Here is a 22,156-nt window from a genome sequence, read left to right on the forward strand (position 1 = left end):
GGTGCAGCCCACCAGTTGTGGAAACTTGGAAAAAATTGAAATTTTTTTTTATTATATTACTAATATGATTATATTGATTATTATTATTATTATTCCTATGTTAATGTGTTATGGTCAAGTGGGACCATTGACATACCTGTTGGGGCATTGGCCCTGTATCTGGGAATTAAGTTGCGGTTAATTGCAGACTATCATACACTACAATACCCTATGTGATGGCATATAATTGTGTATCGAAATCAATTCTATGGTGTTTAACCAATATGGTGTGTGATATGTTCCAGGTACAGGGATACGATGGTACGTACTAGATCCGGTAGCAATGCCCGAGGTACCTCGCGTGGTCCTCGTCTGGTCGGTCGACCACTGAATCCCAGGGGGTCCCGCCCTGTGGGGCAATCCTCCCCTCCACCACCTTTAGAGACCCTTGGTCAGGGTGGGGCACATGGGGACCCACCTATGACTACACTCCCGGACCCTCCACCGGTTATTACTCCGGGAGATGTTGCTACCATAATTCAGCAGTCACAACAGGCTTTTCAGCAACAAATGCTTCAGCAACAGCAGGCATTTATGACTGCTATCCAGCAACAATTGGACCTTTCTCAATCGGGTCATCTTCCCCGGATACTGACTCCACAGGACCCACCTGTAGGGTCGGGAACGGGATCACAAGTGGGAGGTACACCTCCAATCCCACCATTCAGTGTTCCTCAGTATGGGATGCCTCCCCCATATTCTTACTATCTGGCTTATGCTCCTAACTTCCCGCCGACGAATAATACGTCAAAGGTAGTGGAGTCATTCAAGAGGAACTTACCACCGGTATTCTCTAAGGTGGGGAGTGATCCTCTGGAATCAGACCAATGGATCCAAGAACTAGAGAAAATATTTGAGGTGCTTGAGTGCATGGACGCACAGAAACTCATTTGTGCGGGGTTGCAACTCAAAAAGGAGGCAAATTCTAGGTGGCAAGCCTCCAAGCCCATATTGTTGGCTGCCCATCCAGAACCCACCTGGGAACAGTTCAAGGAGTTGTTCTTGGACAACCATTATCCACGCAACTTCAGAGACCGCAAGGAGACTGAGTTTATGGCTTTAACTCAAGGAGGTAAGACTGTCCTTGAGTACCAACAGCAATTTGAGAGCTTGTTCCATTTTTCCCCAAGGCATATGCGAACAGCTGAAGAGAAGGCTGCAAGGTTCCTAATGGGCCTAAAAGCATCCATCGGGTCTGTACTTGAGGTCTTGAATTTGACAGACTATGGCCAGATTGTGCAGAAGGCCAAGACCATGGAGGATAAACAAAAGGGAGAACAGTCCCTCACCCCTGGACTGTGGAAAAGAACGAATCCATTTCCGGATATGAGAAACTCCTCCAAGGCATACCGCGGATCGTACAGTTCTGGGCCTATGTATAGGTAGCCCTATAGGCCATCGGGCTACCCTCCTAGACCAACTGGTGGTTCGGGCTCCATCTGCAACGGGTCAAGTGCAGAGGGGCCCCACCCCAGTTCTGACATCTCAAATTCGTTGCTTCAACTGCCATTCATATGGGCATTATGCAAAAGACTGTCAGGTCAGACCAGCCTTGCCCTCCAGTCAGCCCTCTGCGTACCGACCTCCCTTAGCTCGGGGGAATCAACCGCAGGGAAGGATGTATGCTCTATCAGCCGAGGAAGCTGAGGCCAGTACAGAAGTAGTAGCAGGTACATTTTAAATTAAGAAATTCATTATGTTAAATATTGATGACCGCTGAAATTATATGCATTGTTACACTAGGTATCCTACCCATATCAGGCATACCAGCCTATGTTTTATTCGATTCAGGAGCTACTCATTCATTCGTATCTAAGAGATTTACAGAGAAACTTGGGATGTCACCCAGGATCCTGGATCACGGAATGATTATTAGTATGCCTACGGGTAAAGTTACATAGCTGAAGGAGGTATTTGGGCTATGCCCAGTGGAAATTAGTGGAAAGAATTTTGAGGCACAACTCATTAAGTTCAATATGCAGAATTTTGATGTTATACTGGGTATGGATTGGTTGTCGGCTCATCGAGCTAATGTGATGTGTGCTGAAAAGCTGATTAGGGTGACAGATGACGAAGGGAAAGAATTGGTATACCGAGCAGATAAAATGAAACGGGTGAGGAAGGTCCTTGTCTTTGCTCTTCAAGCAGTAAAATTGCTAGAAAATGGATGTCAGGGTTACTTAGCATCGGTACTTGATGTTGATGCAAGGATTACACCTCTAGAAGAGGTAAAGGTGGTTAAAGAGTTTCCTGACGTTTTCTCAGATGATCTGATGCATTTACCACCTGATAGAGAGTTGGAGTTTACCATGGATTTGACTCCTGAAGCAGCTCCAGTATCTAAGGCTCCATACAGGATGGCACCAGCTGAATTGAAGGAGTTGCAGATGCAGTTGCAGGAACTATTGGAAAAGGGGTTTATTCGCCCAAGTGTTTCACCTTGGGGTGCCCCAGTGTTGTTTGTCAAGAAGAAAGATGGCAGCTTGCGTATGTGCATCGATTACCGGGAATTAAATAAGCTAACCATTAAGAACCGGTATCCATTGCCACGCATTGACGATTTATTTGACCAGTTGCGGGAGCGAGGGTTTATTTGACCAGTTGCAGGGAGCCAGGGTATTTTCAAAGATAGACCTTCGGTCAGGCTATTATCAGCTCAAGATAAAGAGCAGCGACATACCCAAAACAACATTTAGGACTCGGTATGGTCACTATGAGTTCCTAGTGTTATCTCTCGGGTTAACCAATGCACCGGCAGCATTCATGGATCTAATGAATCGAGTATTTCAGGATGTGCTCGATAAATGGGTAATTGTTTTTATTGACGACATCTTGATCTACTCCAAGACCGAAGAGGAGCACACTCAACACTTGAGAATGGTGTTACAGAGGTTGAGAGAACAACAGCTGTTTGCCAAGTACAGCAAGTGTGAATTCTGGCTTGAACAAGTTGGATTCCTGGGGCACGTAGTGTCTAAGGCCGGAATCGAAGTAGATCCTGATAAGGTGAAAGCAGTAGTGGAATGGGAAAGCCCCAAGAATGTCACTGAAATTAGAAGTTTCTTGGGTTTGGCTGGATACTACTGGCGTTTCATCGAGAATTTCGCCCGAATCTCAGCACCAATGACTAAATTAACCAAAAAGGGTGTGAAATTCGACTGGGCAGAGGAATGTGAGAAGAGTTTCCAGGAATTGAAGAAGAGGTTGGTGTCGGCCCCTGTGTTGACCATCCCTGAAGGCACAGGTGGAATGACAGTCTACACTGATGCTTCCAAAGTTGGTTTGGGTTACGTTCTCATGCAACGCGGTAAAGTAATAGCGTATACATCTCGGCAACTAAAGGAGTATGAGAAGAACTACCCCACTCATGACTTAGAACTAGCCGCAGTCATTTTTGCCCTTAAGATTTGGCGACATTATTTGTATGGGGAGAAGTGTGAGATATACAGTGATCCCAAAAGTCTGAAGTACTTCTTCACCCAGAAGGATTTGAACATGAGACAGAGGAGATGGCTTGAGCTCATGAAGGATTATGACTGTGACATTCAGTATCATCCCGGCAAGGCAAATGTAGTGGTGGATGCGTTGAGTCGGAAGGCACAGACTGTGTCACTCTCATGCTTAGCAGTCAGCCCACCACTCGTGCAAGAGGCGATGCTAATGGATGAAGCCCTCTTGTATGAAGGAGCAACCTTAGAATTGGAACGTCAACCAGAAAACCTTAAATGGTTGACTGTATCTTTGACGGCTCTACAGGTGCATCCGGCTATTAGGCAAGAGGTAATAATGAAACAACCTTTGGATCCTGAATTGCAGCGGATCAGAGTTAAGGTTCAAGATCAAACAATGAACGACCCAGGTTTTGCTTTAGCCAGTGATGGGGCATTGATGTTTCGAGACAGGTTGTGTGTACCTGATGATTTGGATATACAAGACAAGATAGTGCGAGAAGCACATAGCTCTGAGTACTCACTTCACCCAGGAAGTACCAAGATGTACAAAGACCTCAAACAAAATTACTGGTGGCTAAGTATGAAAGTCACAATAGCTCTGTATGTGGCGACTTGTCTCACATATCAGAAAGTAAAAGCTGCGAGGCATCGATCTTATGGTACTCTTCAGCTACTCCCAATACCAGAATGGAAGTGGGAGAGGATTATAATAGACTTCGTCACCGGACTACCATGTACACCTAAGAGAATGGACGCGATATGGGTGATCGTTGATCGGCTTACCAAGACTGCTTATTTCATTCCCATCAAGACCAAGTTCTCCATGGCCAAACTAACACAACTTTACATGGACAACATAGTGCGCTTACATGGAGTGCCAGTGAGCATTGTTTTAGATAGGGACCCAAGGTTCACTTCCAAATTTTGGAAAAGCTTACAGCGCCTTGGGATCACAGTTGAATTTGAGTACTGCTTTCCACCCACAGACTGATGGTCAGTCGGAGCGAACCATACAGATATTAGAGGACATGCTCAGGGCATGTACAATGGAGATGAGTGGCAGTTGGGAAGAATATATACCTCTTATGGATTTTGCCTATAACAAAAATTACCAAGCTACAATTGGGATGGCTCCGTATGAGGCGTTATATGGCAGAAAGTGCAGAACTCCTTTGTATTGGGATGAGGTAGGCGAACGTCGAATGTTAGGACCTGAGATGATACAGATGACTTGTGAGAAAGTCGACGTTATTCGAGAACGGATTAAAGCAGCTCAGTCCCGTCAAAAGAGCTATACGGACACCCGCAGAAAAGACATCGAATTCCATCCAGGAGAAAAGGTATTTCTCAAGATCTCTCCTACTAAAGGGTTGCAAAGGTTTCACAGAAAGGGGAAGTTGAGCCCAAGATACATTGGACCATTCGAGATCTTAGCCCGGGTTGGTTCAGTAGCCTACATGCTTGCTCTGCCACCTTCACTTGGGGACGTTCATAATGTATTCCATGTATCCATGCTGAAGCGATACATTCATGATCCCTCTCATGTATTACCCGTGGAGCCAGAATACTTTGAAGCTGACATGACCTATACAGAGTAGCCAGCTGAAATTTTGGACCGAAAGGTGAAAGCCCTTCGCAACCGCTCCATTTCCTATGTAAAGGTGTGATGGGCTAATCATTCACTTGAAGAAGCGTCTTGGGAGAAAAAGGATGAAATGCAAGTCAAGTACCCTCATCTTTTTTATTAACCAGGTACGCAATTTCGAGGACGAAATTTTTCAAAGGGGGGTAAATGTAATACCCTACTTCTTAAACCCAATCTGATTACTCGGTTGACCCGGTTTAACTATGCAGGACCTGAACCAGAGAGAGTTAGAGTGGGCTCCTTATGGACTATGATGGCAAGGGTGACCTTAAACACCGGCTGGCCCGATAAGTCCGAGCCAGTGCCAGAAGAGACAGGAGTACCCAAGCCATGCACATGCACCTATCATAAGGCCATGTACGGATAAAGCAGGTATTGTAGCCGTATATTAAGGTATATACATATATTACATCGTATGCTAGGGGTGGGGCTCGCGCCAAGGCCCGAACTCTGTCAAAATCCCAAGTTTTGGCCCTCAGGTGGGCAGACAGGTGGGTGGTGAGTGACCCATCCATGTGAACTATTTATTTATTTAAGAAGTATATATATAGCATTTATGATTTTCTTTTCTTTTCATTTATAACACTCGTACGTTGGTGAGGACAATAAAGAGGAGAGAGAAAAGAAAGGGGAGAAGAAGGGAAGAGAAGGAAGAGGAAGAAGAAAAGGATTTCAGCGGCGTCGAAGCTTGATCTTCCCATTTCGGTGCCGGAAGAGTGATCTTCAACAATAGATCTACATTTAGAGGTAAGCAAAGTTGGGTTCCTTAAACATTCACCAAACCCAAGCATAAACCCTTGATTCGAGTAGGGTTTCTTGAGATCTTGTAAATCCCCTTTGAGATGATGAATCTAAGGTTTAATAGATGATTTATGTGTTGATCTTGAAGGATTTGAAGAGGTATTGACAAGGTGGGAGAAGCATTGTGGGTTTGAAGTGATTTTGAGGGTTTCAAGGTGTTCTTGAGCAAAGAAGGTAAGATGGTTTCCCATCACTTGAATCTAACCTAGATCTAGGTTAGAACCATCCTATAAGACTTTGAAAGTGTGAAGAATGGGTTGGGAAAAGTCCCCATTTGAATCCCCAAAGAATGGAGGAAGTTGAGAAGAATTAGAAGTTTTCCCGCTAAGACCGGTGGGCCATCTGGCTCGCCTGTGGGCACCCGCCTGAGAGGGCAGGGCCTTCGGGCACAATCGGCGGGCCAGACCGGCGGGCCAACCGGCGGGCCACCCTGCCCGCCGGTCTTAATAGGGCCACCTGGCCCAATCGGTGGGCCAGACTGGCGGGCCAACCTGCCCTCCGATCTTAATAGGGCCACCTGGCCCAATCGGTGGGCCAGACAGGTGGGCTGTCTGACCCACCTGTGAGGCCCCGAAGGTGATTTTTACGTCCGATTGGATCCAAATCGGACGTGTGACCTCCTTTTAGGATTCTAAACATGATCGTGTCATTGGATCGTGTTAATTTTGATTCCAAAATGGTGAAGTACTAACCCCGCTCAATCATGTTAGGTTCACCAAATCCTACGCTTCTCGCACCGGATCTCACCCGTACCGAACGGGAATCCTTGTACACTACAGGTAAGTGGGGAGAGGACGTTTGGCCTTATTTCAAGGCATTGTTTGGCATTCATTTAATTGTATCTAGTCTAGTCATGCCATCATGAAAATGCTATGTAGATTAGTCATCCTCACATTGTTATGCATGTGTGTTATGTTTACTTTCTAAATGCCAAGTGATGAGATGCTTATGTGATGAATGTTGACATCATTGTGAATGATGTATTGATAGACTAGATGCTATAGTCGGCTTGGAAACGAGTGCATTGGTGGCCCGTGGTGTGGGACACGGTGGCACTATGCAATCGTACTATTGTCATATAGGAGCATGCGGTTTAGGATTTTCACCGTCCCGTGCTACGACCCTTTCCAACAGGGGTTAAGGTGTTGGGTTACCATTTGGGGGGAAGCAGTGGTCGCGGTTGTCGGGTCACTGTGGCGGTTAGACATAATGCCCAGCGGTTCATTAGGACAGTCGGCAACCCCGGTGGTATATTCAAGAGGGCCAATCGTACTGCTTTTAAATTGCTGGATTCAGCACATTTAATTTTAGTCATTTACATTTTTGTTGAGAGCCGGTGGTCGGCATGTTTTAACTTTTTTGAGTACTCACAGTGGGCCTTCTTCGACAGCCCTATGGGCGTATCGCGGGATGGAGTTCGTAGCTCGTACCCGGAGTATACACGCACTGTGGCTGTAGTAGCACTAAACCAAAGACTTAGTAATGTTGCTTAGGTGGATGTGATTTAAAATGTATTGCATGGCATGTAGTGCATATGATTGTGTTTTGATGTTTGGATTGCTGTGTGGTCCATCTTACCACTTACTGAGCTAGTGAGCTCATCCCACGGGCACCCCCCCTTTTTAGATGATTTTGCAGGTCATACATCTGAAGAGCATGGGGTGGGTCCCACAGTCGAGTTCGCTGAAGAGGACTGGTGGGCCCCTGAGGAGTTAGAGCATGGCACTGATTGCTCGTGTGAGAGTTGTGTTGTGGGACCGCAGTTCTGATGCCGATCTGAGCTCCACTTTTGAGGCCGAGCTGAGCTCTACCATTTGATGCCGAGCTGGGCTCAACCCTTGACGCCGAGCTGAGCTCTAGCCTTTGATACCTAGCCGAGCTGTGTACTCTGATTTTTATTGTTTTCCTTTATGTACTTGATATGTGAATTGTACTTTTATTGTTTAAATATCATGCCTTCGGGCCCACATGTATATAACTATTGTATCACAATTTGGGTATCAAGTATTATGGGAATATTCACAGGTAAACCTAGTCTTCCGCTGATCTGATAAGTTTTTATTAGTTGTGTATATGCTGTGGTGAAATATAGTATCAAATGATCCTGGAAGGTTTGGGTTAACCAGTGTTAACCCAGTCACTGGCCCGGTTCAATGTGAACGGGGTGTGACATCACCCATGCTACTAAGACAACCAGCCTAAGTACCACTGATAATAGCATCAAGTCAACTGTTGAGTCTGTTGTTGAAACTTCTGCATCTATTGGTGAGTCTATTGCCCCCTCCTAAGGGAAGTCATAAGTCCATGTATGTCGAGTCTGTTACTTCTTCATTCATGAATGAAATTTCCAATTCCGAGTATGACTTGCCTCCTTTTTCTAAAGATGATATTAATCAATATCATAACTTAATAAAACAATGCAAACCAAAGAAAGCCTAATCCATCCGTGAGGATACCCGGGTTATTAATTTGGGAACTGACCAATGCCCTCGAGAGGTAAAAATCGATAACACCCTAAAAGATGAAGAAGCAGAATAGATGATCAGCCTCCTGAAGGAGTTTGCGGAAGTTTTTGCCTAGTCATATGAAGATATGCCTAAAATTGACCCTAATATTATATAGCATTACTTGTCGACCCTAGGGCAAAGCCCATCAAGCAGAGGCTCAGAAGGATGCATCCTAACTAGAGTGAGAAGATCAAAGAAAAAGTCATGAAATAGTGGAATGTAGGGTTCTTATACGTAGTAAAGTATCCTCAATGGTTGGCCAATATCATACATGTTCCGAAGAAAGATGGAAGGGTACGTATGTGCATGGATTTTCGAGATCTCAACAAAGTGAGCCTGAAAGATGACTTCCCATTACCTCATATTGATGTATTGGTTGACAATACTACAGGACATGCCTTGCTATCCTTTATGAATGGATTCTTAGAATACAATCAAGTGAATATGCATCCAGAGGATTGTGAGAAGACAGCCTTCACCACTCCATGGGGTACTTATTGTTATAAGGTCATACCTTTTGGATTAAAGAATGTCGGGGCAACTTATCAGAGAGCAGCTACAACCATCCTACATGACATGATACATAATGATGTGGAGGTCTATTTGGATGACATGATTGTAAAGTCAAAGGATCGATAGGGACACATTCCCACATTGAGATGTTTCTTTGAGAGGATCAAGAAATATCAGCTGAGGTTGAATCCCCAAAAGTGTGTGTTCGGGGCAACAAAAGGAAAATTATTGGGTTTCCTGGTGAGCGAAAGAGGCATTGAGGTTGACCCCATCAAGATCAAGGCAATCCAAGAAATGCCCACACCTTGCACAGAGAAGCAGATATGGGGATTTTTGGGTCATATCCAATATATTAGTAGGTTCATAGCCCAACTGACTATGACCTGTGAACCAATTTTCAAGTTGCTGAAGAAGGATCAGCCCACAGAATGGAATGATCAATGCCTACAAGCTTTTGACAAGATAAAAGAATATCTTATGAACCCACCAGTGTTAACACCATCGATGGAAGGAGAACCATTCTTGTTGTATTTGTCAGTTAGAGATCATTCTACGGGCTCTTTGCTAGCTTAGAAAGAAACAAAGAAGGGAGTAGAGCATGCCATTTACTACCTTAGCAAGAAGTTTTTAGAATATGAGACACGGTACATGTCTCTGGAAAGAACTTGTGCTGCATTGATTTGGGCCACCAAGAGGTTACGACATTACATGGTAGTATATCCGGTATAGTTAATCTTAAGGATGGATCCAATCAAATACCTCATTAAGAAACCAGCTCTCACTGAGAGGATGGCTCGATGGCTGATGTTGTTATCAGAATTTGACATCACCTATGTTGCTCAAAAGGCTATCAAAGGGCAAGCTATAACTGATCATTTGGCTACCTATCCAGCAGAAGATAGAAGAGCCTTAGATGATGTTTTTCCAAATGAATAAATTTTAGCAATTGAAGAAGAGGACACTTGCAATGAATGACAGCTATTCTTTGATGGGCCAGCCAATCAAAAGGGGTGCGATGCAGGAATTTCCTTGTCACTCCATATGGCCTTTATTTACCTTCATCATTCCGCCTTGATTTCCCTTGTACCAAGAACATTGCTAAGTATGAAGCTTGTGTCCTAACCATTGGGTAAAAAGAATCAAGGTATATGGAGATTCAGCCATTGTTATATATCAGACACAAGGAAAGTAAAAGACTAGAGATGAGAAATTGAAGCCGTACCACGAACATTTGGAAGAGGTGATCGGACATTTTGAGAAAATCTCATTTGAATATTTCCAAATGGATAACAACCAATTTTCTGATGCCCTTGCAACCTTAACTTCCATGATAAAATGCAACCCGGTGGCTAAGATCCAACCATTCTTAGTAGAACAAAGAAATAAGCCCATCTATCAAAATGTGGTGAATTCTTTCACCATAGATGGCTGGCCTTGGTTCGCTCACATTATGGACTTCATCAGGGAGAGGAAGTATCCAGTTGAAGCTACAAATAGGGAAAAGAAGTTCCTAAAGAGATATGCTACCTAGTTCATCCTCCAAGAGCACTTGTTGTACAAAAGATCCTATGACGGGATACAGTTGTTGTGTGTAAATGAAGAGCAAGCTGGAACAATCTTGGAAGAAATTCATCAAGGCCTTTGTGGATCTCATTTGAATGCCAAAATGCTAGCCAAGAAGATCCTCAGATTGGGGTACTATTGGAACACAATAGAAGTAGATTATGTGAGCTATGTCAAGAAATGTCACAAGTGTTAGATATTTGCCAACATTATACGTATTCCACCAACGGAATTGCACTCACTCAGTTCCCCTTGGCCATTCTCTACTTGAGGCATTGACATCATAGGGAAGATCAACCCCAAAGCATCTAATGGTCATGAGTTCATCTTGGTGGCCATTGATTATTTCACTAAATGGGTAAAAGCCCAATCATATGTAGTTCTTACATCAGCCAAGGTAGCAAGGTTCATTCAAGAAAATATCATTAGCCAGTATAGAGTACCGCAGGAGTTGATATCAGATCAAGGATCCCATTTCTAGGGCAAGACTGATCAGATTTGCACAAAGTTCAGCATCAAAGGCATCGTTGTACCACTTATAGGCTACAGACCAATGGGGCAATAGAAGCAGCCAACAAGAATATCAAGATCATTCTTCAAAAGATGGTTGAAACACACAAGGATTGGGCAGACAAGTATCGGACTTCTGTACGGTCCTCAACTGGGGCAACTCCATTCGCCTTGGTACACGGAGTGGAAGCAATGTTCCAATAGAAATCCTACTACCATTCTCAAGGGTACTTTTAGATAGTCAGTTACCAAAAGGAGAATGGGTGAAGGCTAGGCATGATGAGCTCAACTTTCTTGATGAGAGGCGTATGAAGGCCATGGACAATCTAAGAAAGTATCAGCTAAGAATAGCAAGGGCCTTCAATAAGAATGTGAAGCCATGACATATAGAAGAAGGCAAGCTTGTTCAATGAGACCAAAGATCCCCAATTCATGACCCAGGAGGAAAATTCAGGCCAAATTAGAGTGGTCCATTTACTGTCAAAGAGATTCTGCTAGGAAAAGTAGTGAAGCTCACAGACCATAATGGTGAAGAATTACCAGGATTGGTCAGTATGGATCAACTCAAGAGATATGTTGTTTGATCGGATGAAAGGCCTAACTACGCTAGACCTGATTCCTCCCAAGGGATATGTAGGTAACTTGACATGTGCAAGTGCGTTCGTAACCATCTTAAGACAATAAATTGGTTCTCAAATTAATAATTAAGGTACCCGAAAAGATCATCATAGCTTGTGTCCCATAAGAATTGCCATTTGGCATATATGACCCCTAGGTATCTATCATTTCCCTGTGGTCTGTCACATCTCATCTAGAATTTTGTCTTCCCCAAGAATCGCCATCGGCATGTATGGCCATTAAGAATCTACCATTCCCCTAGGGTCCTTCTAATGCTCATCCATAATTTCATCTCTTCTCTAAAGATCACCATCTGGCACGAGTAATCAAGGTCAGTTCATTCTCACCCTTGATTAGTAAAAAAAAAGAGACTTTGATGCATAGTGGTAAAGGTTTTTGGTTGTGTCAATGGAAAATGTCATTATACTTCTTCTTTGTTTAATTTGGTTTCAGGAGAGGCTATGGACTCTTTGGATGAGAAATTGAGGAAATGGACCTTGAACATCAGCATTACTGCTCCAGGCCTGCTAGAATCAGTGAACATATCTATGCTCAATCAGATTAGAGAAATGAAGTTGCATCATGATTTGCTCCGATAGGTTCCTCGATACTGAGATACTGATCTCCTTGTATTCCGATTTGGACCATTGAAATTTACGCCACCCTGGAAGAATTCCGGGCATGTATGCTATCTCCACCTAATGGCAGATGGATTTAACCATCATTGAAGGAAGATTACTCAGAAGATATCTGCAACTTCTTTGGAAGGACAAAGGAGGAAGCAAAGTATTTCATCAGCAATGACAAGATTGACATTTTGAAGGTTTCCAGAATCTTTACCCAGTATATGTCATCAGGGAAGATCCATCGGCAAAGATTGCAAGATACATATTTGTTATACATAATATTCTGATATGTTCTTCAAACTTCAGGACGTGGTGCACCACTCGTTCTGATGGAAGTAGTAAACAAATGAAGGAAGGAAAAGACATCATCCCTACAACTTTGGAAGAAATGCTGAAGGGATTGGATGATATGAGCCATAGTCACAAATTTGGGACTGGTCATTACCAAGGAAGCCCCGTTGTTTTTCCAGCTTTGGCTACTTGAAAAATTGAAATTAATTGAACGCAGACTTGGGTTTCCTTACTGTCGAGTTGAGAAAGTGGTCCCAGAATTCAAGCTCATCATTGATTGGGAAGAATACCTACAGGGAATGACTGCACGGAACATTGCATGGAAGCACCCCAGTGGTCACAGGATGACTTACTGTTTAAGACCCCTAGTTATAATTATGTCAGGTTGATGGGTTTGATCCATACATCTTTTTACTTGCCTACTTACATCAGTCGGTAGTACGGACTAGAGGTAGAAGACCCAGAAGAATTGGTGGATTCTCTCATCCACCCCAAGAATTGTCTCCCCACATTATAGCCCATCTTTCCTCTATGTGGTAGGAAATTTATATCCATTTCCATGTAATCCATTTACTTTCACTTCATAGTAAAAATACGGTGACATTTGGACTTTTATTCCAGTTATTCCGATGAATACTCGAGTTGTGGAATTAATCATGCCTAATAACCCCAAATGCCGAAAAGATTTCTTAAATTAAGAAGTTTTTCCATTTCAAAATAAAATGTCAAAGCACATAAAGAAAGAAAAGAAAAGATAAAAAAATGATGAACAAACATGGAAAGGGAAAGAATAAAAAAAAAATACAAAAAAGGCATTGCATCTGTATTTTGTAGGATCGAAACCCAAAGGAGTTAGCTTCATCATCTGTGCTAAGATCATTAGCAGGAATAGTGCAAAATATTGTAACCGATGGTTCGATCTTAACATCTTTTGCAGGAATGGTACGAAACCCTATAAACAAGAATCGGACACTGACATCTTTTGCCGGAATGGTGTGAATCCCTATAGGTAATGACTTGATACTAACATTTTTTGTGGGACTGGTGCGAATTCCTACAAACGATGACGCAAAACCAATGAATCAGATATGATTCCAAGCTTTGAATAGTTAGAAGAGATTACCTATTGCATTTTCAACTCCGTTATTGTTGAGCAAGATGATGGCAGTGCATGCTCTGGGTGACAGATGTGATCGTTCTTTTCTTTGCCCTTCGGTTGTTGGCACAGGTCTCGACCAAAGAGGGGCATTCTATAGACACCCAATTTTGTCACCCTTCCCCGGTAATGATAATACACGGATCTTGGTTGCGACTTCTCATTTTCAATTGATAGAGATGCAAATGACTGAGATTCCCTTAGTCAACCAATCCCTGCTTACCTAAACAAAATCCCAGAACCATATGCAGGAGAGAAAAGGTCAAAATTTTGACTTCGCATGTACGGAGGAATCTGGTCCAATATGACCGTACGGATGGATAATGCATAGAATTATGATTCCAACGGTATATGGTGTGTCAAAATCGGACCAACGGATCTCCCGCAATCATTCTTGAAAGTTGTCTCGCAGAAGCACACACAAACAACACTTTCCTTATCCTCTACGATAAAGAGAGAGGAGAGAGGGCCCAAACGAAAACATTCCCCCAACGGGGAGAGAGTGATCGATTCGCGGGCCACTACCCTCACACACCTCATCATCAAGAATATTTGGTGGGATATTCTTCCCATCTCTCAATGGAAACCGTCCTCCTTATCACAATTCAAAATCGAATTCAAATTTGAAGAAGCCAAGTCAAAACCAGCTGGCCGATCTCCTTCCAAAATCTTCTCATTCATAACAGATTTGGAAATAACCAAATTTAGAGCAATCTCATAATTAAAAAGATTTGATGAAATATTCTCTCCATTTCTTAAAAGGCAACCCTCCACCATATCACAATTCAAATTTGAAAGAAGATAATCACCTTCTAGCTGATCTTCCTTCAATGAATTATCCTTTATGACATAAATGGAAAGAAAGTCCTCGTTGCTAGAATCGGCGATCCTTCCAACTAGGTCCCCTTCAAGCAAGTCATTGCCCCTTATTTCATCAGCCACATCCATCTAACATCAATAACTCCTTGCTTTTAGGAGCTGGAATTAAATTTGTCTCGTCATCCAAAACAACAAATAAATTTTCATGCACAATTGCCTCCCTTATAGTAGGTAAAACATTGACCTTCCTTCCATTTGTTACTGAAGTGAAATTATGGGTGGAATCATTCTCCCTCAAATTTCTTCCTGGATTTAAATTTGAATTTGAAAATGCCAATGGGACCTCCTCCATATGACCACCATCTGCTGCCAGCGTAGGATCCACAATCTCAGCTGCTGCCACAGAATTTTTTTGGTTTTCTTTAGTTCTGCTGCCATCCACCACCACTTTTGGCTGACTCATTGGGCATTGTCCACCCTTTCAAACCCATTATAGGTTGGCTCCTGAACGAACTTCCTTCCCACATTTGGTAGAGTCATGACCGAATAGCCAACACTTACTATAGGATGTGGGTCTCCAATCATACACAACATCCTGAGAAAAGGCAATCTTTTTCTCATCATATACCAAAATAGACTTCGATAATTCATCACCAGCATGAACTTCCATGCAAATCCTTGCATAAGACAATTCATCCATGGTTCGAGTGCATTTATCAGAAGTAATAGGGACCCCCACCACATTCCCTATGGCACTCAAAGCTTCAACAGTCCAATAATGCAAAGGAAGGTTTGGCAGGAAGATCCAGATTGGGATGGAATTCAACTATACCTTGTTTAAAGCAATGCTCGGATTCGAAGGCCGCAAGAGCAATGGTTTTCTATTAACCAACAAGGGCCACCTTCCCAAACTTTCAATCTATCCTCCTCCACACTAAAACGAAAAATGAACATACCACTCTCAAGCATAAACATATCAACATAGTCAGATAATTTCCATTGTTTAAGGAAAATATCTTTAGCAATCCGAAATGGTGGTCTTTTCCCCATGAAGTGCCCCACCAAGGCTTTCTCCCATCTCTTCGCACCATCTTCAGTCATGGAAGAAGAACACCAAGCCACCATGCTCCCATCAACCTTCGAAGGTTTCACAAAACCAAGCTTCAGCCCATATACTCGTTCCAAGGATTTAGCAGAGACTAGATCTGCCCATCTTTCTCCATCACCTTGTTGTTTCCTTTTATCCATCGGACCTCCATCACCATCATCACAACCAGAACGGCTACCCTCCCCAACATAGAATTTTCTACCACCATCTCTCTCACCTAAAATTCCCCCAAGGGATTGGACTGCCAATCCCATGGAAGAAGAAGGGCCAATAGCCGAAGCTATTGGCCAAGCAGCCATGGCCGAACTCAATATCCCATTCAATAGTCATGTGGTTTGGTTTCGATTTGAACCGATGATTTTATACCCTAAATCATAATCAATCAAATCGAATTGAATACTAATGTATTAAAGTTAAATTTGAATTGAATCAATTTGACTCGGTTTAATCTGGTTAATTTGACTCGATTTTGGATTTCATATATAGTTTCAATTTCAAATTGACACCCTTAATCATTGACACTTTTCGCAGCATTCCTAATCAGCAAATAAACTTTTTCAGCAAAAAGAACAATGCTGGATGAAAAATCGAAATGCCACTAAACTTTTTTTACATAGGTACTCCTTCATTAAAATCATGTTCTACGTCAGCAAGCCTTATGAAGGTTTTAGATAGGGTTCAAGGTAAATTAGCACCTTGGAATCCTCCAATGCTATATCTGGTTGGTAGAGCTATCCTTATGAAGTCTGTTTTGAGCTCTATCCCCACTTATTTAATGTTTTGTTTCTTTTTCCTCGAAATATTTGCTTAAACCAGAATAGCATTAATGCAAAGTTTTCGACAGGTGAGACTAGAAAGTTATCATTGAGACCCGTTGAACAAGGGTTTTGATGGGGTGAGATTATTGTACGGAATTTTCCAACCCCATAAAATTGTGAGTTGTTTTTTAATGGGGTGGGAGAGTTAATAGACAATCCTTCCAAAGCAACTTTTCCTTGTCACCCTTGACGTTGTTCTCCCACCCACACTTTCCAAAGTCCCACCAAATCGATGAAACTCTCATCTAATTCACAGGTTGGGATTTGCCAATGGCCTGGTTACATTTTTTTCTTCCTTTTAAACGCTCTTATCCTCTTCAGCCGTTGTTGTGGAGATCAGTGCAAGGGCTTTCCGCCGGGTGGGAAAACAATAGGCGAGACATTGCTCCTCTCCTCGCTTCAATTTATTTAAAGCCTTACTACCGCCTTCTATTTTCTTCATTCCTTTTCCACCTGCACTCTCTGCCACCACGGCACCACCAGATCCATCACATGATACTCTCTCTAGATTACACTCTTCTTTTCATTTGTGTGTAGTATTGGTACATGGATAGAAAGATGACCATTAATTTAATTCTATTATGGGTGGAGGAGTGGGGACAAAGGTATTGAAGTGAGGGAGAACATTACCTTTTATTCCAAATTAGGAACGGGAGAGGGTATTTACATCTTCTAGGTTTCATTCTAGGGTCAAACAAATTCATTGCAGTGAGGGTTAATTTTCATTGAAGTCTGAAATCTGAAGAAAATAAAGAGGTTTTTATAAATCATATTGCAGTTAAAATATTATTGTTCAGTGAAAGTAGTAAATCCTCTCCCCTTTCCATCATACCCACCAGATGAGATTTTCAGAGTTTCAGATTCGAGCTTTGGTGGACATATATCCATAACTAACTCTCTCTCTCTCTCTCTGGCCCACCTCAGTTCCAGCCCTCTCCTCTCCATTGTCTTCTTCAATAGCCATTTCATCATAATATCATTGATGATGTGATCACTTCATATATAGTGTTTAGCATTTTGTTTGAATAGATGATTGCCTTAGTGAGTATACAATTTACATCAAGAACCTATTTACCTTATCCTTGTGTGTCAGAAACATAGTATGTCAAATTTGGAGCATTGAACCATCATGTATCCAGATATGAGAAGAACCTTTGCCAGTACACACTAGGGTTGATGAATTCAAGTACTTTGTCTATGTTGAAATAGTCTATTGGCATTGACATTAATGAGTGTACAATGGTGCTCTTATATAGAGATTACAATTATTGAGTTATAGACAAACTCTATGATCACATGTGGGATCCTATTCCAACTCTGCTATCTCATGGGGTAGTTACAATTATTGAGTTATAGACAAACTCTATGATCACATGTGGGATCATATTCCAACTCTGCTATCTCATGAGGTAGGCTCTAGAGTTTGTGCTCACTGAAAATGCCTACAATGTAGGAGAGGTTGTTGAGTATGAGGATGACTCTAGAGGTTGAGTTCGAGTGGGACGCTAATTGCCCTGATACACCCCCTCAAGGTGGGGATTTGAATGATTGAATCCGCAGCTTGTCCCGTAGAAAGGAGAACCGTGTAGAGCTGAGAGCTTTGGTAAGGATATCGGCTATCTGGTCATGGGTTGAAATGAACTGCACTTGAAGTTCCTTAGAGGCGACTTTATCACGAACAAAGTGGAAGTCAATTTCAACATGCTTGGTACGAGCATGAAAGACCGGATTGACCGAAAGGTAAGTGGCCCCAATATTGTCACACCAAAGAATGGGTGCAATGGAAACAGGGATCCCTAATTCCTCAAAGAGAGAACGAAGCCAAGTGAGTTCGGCGCAGGCATCAGCCACTGCTTTGTACTCAGACTCGGTGGAGGAGCGTGCAACTGTCTTCTGCTTCTTAGAGGCCCAAGAGATCAAATTAGAACCCATATAGATGGCATAGCCTCCTGTGGATTTACGATCCATACTGTCACCAGCCCAGTCAGCATCAGAGAATGCTTGTAATTGGAGGGAACTAGATTTGGAGATGAACAACCCATGATCCTTGGTTCCTTGGAGATAGCGTAGAATCCGTTTGACTAGTGTCCAATGGTCTTCGGTGGGGGCATGCATAAACTGGCAGGCACGGTTAACTGAATAAGCCACATCAGGCCTGGTGAGGGTGATGTATTGGAGAGCACCGACAATGGAGCGATATCTGGTGGGGTCTGAAAGAAGGACACCCCCTGTGGAAGATGCTGCAAAGGTGGTGGCCATGGGAGTAGTGACGGGCTTACAGTCAGTCATGCCAGCCCTCTGGAGGAGATCAGTGATGTACCGGTGTTGAGAGAGGAGGACACCATCAGACCGATATAGGGCTTCAATACCAAGAAAAAAACTGAGACGACCAAGATCCTTGATAGAGAATTCTGAAGCAAGTTGATGAAGGAGAGTCTGAACATGAGTTGGTTGGTTCCCTGTAACCAAGATGCCATCGACGTAGACAAGGACATATGTGACAACAGAGCCCTGCATGTAGATAAATAGTGATGTATCGGTTTGGGATGACCGAAAACCGGAGCGAGTGAGGGACTCAGTTAACCTGTGAAACCAAGCCCTAGGAGCCTGTTTGAGCCCATAGAGGGACTTGTGGAGGCGACAGACATGATTAGGGCGCAGGGCATCTTTAAAACCCTGGGGTTGAGCCATGTAGACTTCCTCAGATAGAATACCATGCAAGAATGCATTCTGAACATCAAGCTGATGAACAGCCCATCCGTTAGATATGGCCAAGGAGAGGACTGTTCGTATGGTAGTAGGTTTGATGACAGGGCTAAATGTCTCATGATAGTCAAGACCAGGTTGTTAATGAAATCCTTTAGCAACTAAACGGGTCTTATAGTGCTCAAGGGAGCCATCTGCCTTCCGTTTAATGCGGTACACCCACTTGCAGCCAACCAGATTCATAGTTTCCCTGTAAGGCACAAGAGACCAAGTACCATTTCGTAATAAAGCATTAAATTCATTAGACATAGCAGAACGCCAATGAGGAACCTTGTGGGCCTGGGGAAGCATGTAGGTTCAGTCGGGTCAGGTGAGGTGGTGGTAGAGAGGGTCAAGGGGTTAGCATAGAGATCGTGTAGGGTTCTGGTGCGACGGGGTGGGGTGGTAGAGGAGTCAAGGTTAGGGCCGGTTAGGGTTAGGTGAGGTGAGAAAGGAGGGGATATGGGAGAGGGTGGTTCGGGTAGGGGTGGGTCTAGGGTGGCAGGGAGAGGGATGGGTGGATTTGGGAGTGTAGGTAGAGGGCTAGGGTGAGGTTGAGGGGTAGGTATGTTAGGTGCAATGCCCCACGGGAGAGGGGTAGTAGGAGGGGGTTGGGTTGATGAGGATGGTGGTGCAGTGTGAAATGGGAAGGTAGATTCATCAAATCTGACATGGCGAGATATATAGATACGACGGGTGATGAGATCCATACAACGATAACCATGATGGGAAGGGCTATATCCTAAGAAAACACATAAGGCAGAACGGGGTTCAACCTTGTGATGATTGTAAGGACGGAGCCATGGATAACAAAGACATCCAAAGATTTTTAGAAAAGAGTAGTCCGGAGAGTTGCCTGTAACTAACTGATGGGGGGATTTGTTACCTGTGATAGAGGAGGGTATGCGATTGATGAGAAAGACTGCGGTTTCAAAGGCATAATCCCAGTAAGCTTGGGGAACAGCGGCATGGGATAGTAGGGTAATCCCAGTTTCAACAATGTGCCTGTTACGACGTTCAACTGTTCCTTGTTGCTCATGAGTATGAGGGCAAGATAACCTGTGTTGGATGCCCAACTTGGCAAAATAAGATGGGAGAGTACGGAATTCTCCCCCCCAATCAGTTTGAATGGCCTTGATGGAGCGAGAGAACTGACGTTCCACCAAGGCCTGAAAAGTACGAAAGGTAGAGTAAACATCAGACTTCAACTTTAAATCAGTAAACCAAATATATTTAGTATGGTCATCAACAAATATAACAAAATAACGATTCCCATTTGAAGAAACTGTGGGGTGGGGGCCCCATACATCACTAAAAATCAAATCCAAAGGAGAGGAACTACGAGTACTAGTTTCACGTAGTGACAATCTACTAGCTTTGCCCATTTGGCAAGCGGAACATAAAGAAGGAGACTTCACGAGCTGATGACCCGGTAACATAAGACGAAGCACACGTTCATGAGGGTGCCCTAAACGATGATGCCAGCGACTGAAAGAGGAGGCAGAGGTCAGATTGGCATAAGGTGATGCTGGAACGGAATAGAGACCATGCTTACTGTGTCCAGTGAAGAGGGTTTGATTAGTCTTCAGATCCTTCACAGAGAAAAAGGAAAAGTGAAACTCAAAGTAAACATTATTATCACGGTAAAATTGCTGAACAGATAACAAAGAACAAGTGAGAGTGGGAACATGTAAAACAGTAGAAAGAGAAAATGAACGAGAGGGAGAAGAGATGGAAGCAGTACCTATGTGAGATATAGGAAGACCCTTACCATTACCAACAACAAGTTGGTTATTACCTGTGTATGGATCATAGATGGAGAATTGGGTTAAGTCAGGGGTGGAATGGTGGGTGGCTCCAGTATCAGGGATCCAAGAGGTGGTGAAGGATTGTGGAGGTGTGGGGTGATGGGGTGGAGGTGCGATGGTAGGAGGTTGAGGGGTAGGGAAGGGTGTAGTATGGTAGGCGTTGGGTTGAGGTGGTGGTCGATTGTAGGGACGGGGAGGGGTAGGTAGAATGGCGGCTTGGGTAGGTCCCTGTGGGCGGTAGTAGCAAATGTCTGTCTGATGATTAGTGCGTCCACAGATTGTGCATGGATTGTGAGCGAATGCATTAGAGCGACCAAATCCACTAGCACGGCCACGACCATGGCCTCGGGAGGAGCTTGTACCACGACCACTAGTGGAAGGAGGGCCACGACCTTGGTGAGTGACATGGGCTGATGCATCGATGGCAGGATCAACAATGGGAAGGCAGGAGTGGAGAAGGTTCTCATGACTCATAAGGAGACCATGCATGTCGGTGTAGGAGATGGGCTCCTTTTGTGCCATCATAATGGAGGCAAGGGCTTGATAGTCAGGGTGTAGGGCCCGGAAGATGTGGATGTTAAAGTCTTCCGATGGGAGGGGCTTCCCTGCAGCTGCTAGCTCATCGGAGAGATGCTTGGCTCGATGGAGAAATTGAGTAATGGTCTCATCTGGTTTGTGAACCAGATTTTGAAGGGAGACGTTAAGAGACAGAATCCTGGTTGTAGACGGAGAACTGAATGCAGCATGGAGTGCATCCCAGATCTCTTTGCTAGTGGTCCGTCCAACTGCTAATGAAAAGGCCTCTTCAGAGAGAGAGGCGATGAGAAGGCTCATAATAAAATCATCTTGTTCACGCCATGCCTTGGCTTTTATAGGGTCTTGAGGGCAACGATTGTCACCTGTGACATAGTCGAAGAGGCGTTGGCCAGTGAGATAGGGTACGACCTGTGTGCGCCAATAAACATAGTTCTTAGATGTGAGCTTTAGAGATATCATATGATGAGCACCAGATAGGGATGTGGGAGGTGGGGATGGTTCGGCCATGGTAGAAGAGGGAGGAGGTAGTTCGGTCATTAGGGATTGGAGTATAGAAAAGGTATGTGAGGGGAAAAGGGGAGAAACGTGGGTTGGGGTTTT

Source organism: Macadamia integrifolia, chromosome 7 (genome assembly GCF_013358625.1).
Source record: "Macadamia integrifolia cultivar HAES 741 chromosome 7, SCU_Mint_v3, whole genome shotgun sequence".
Taxonomy (NCBI): domain Eukaryota; kingdom Viridiplantae; phylum Streptophyta; class Magnoliopsida; order Proteales; family Proteaceae; genus Macadamia; species Macadamia integrifolia.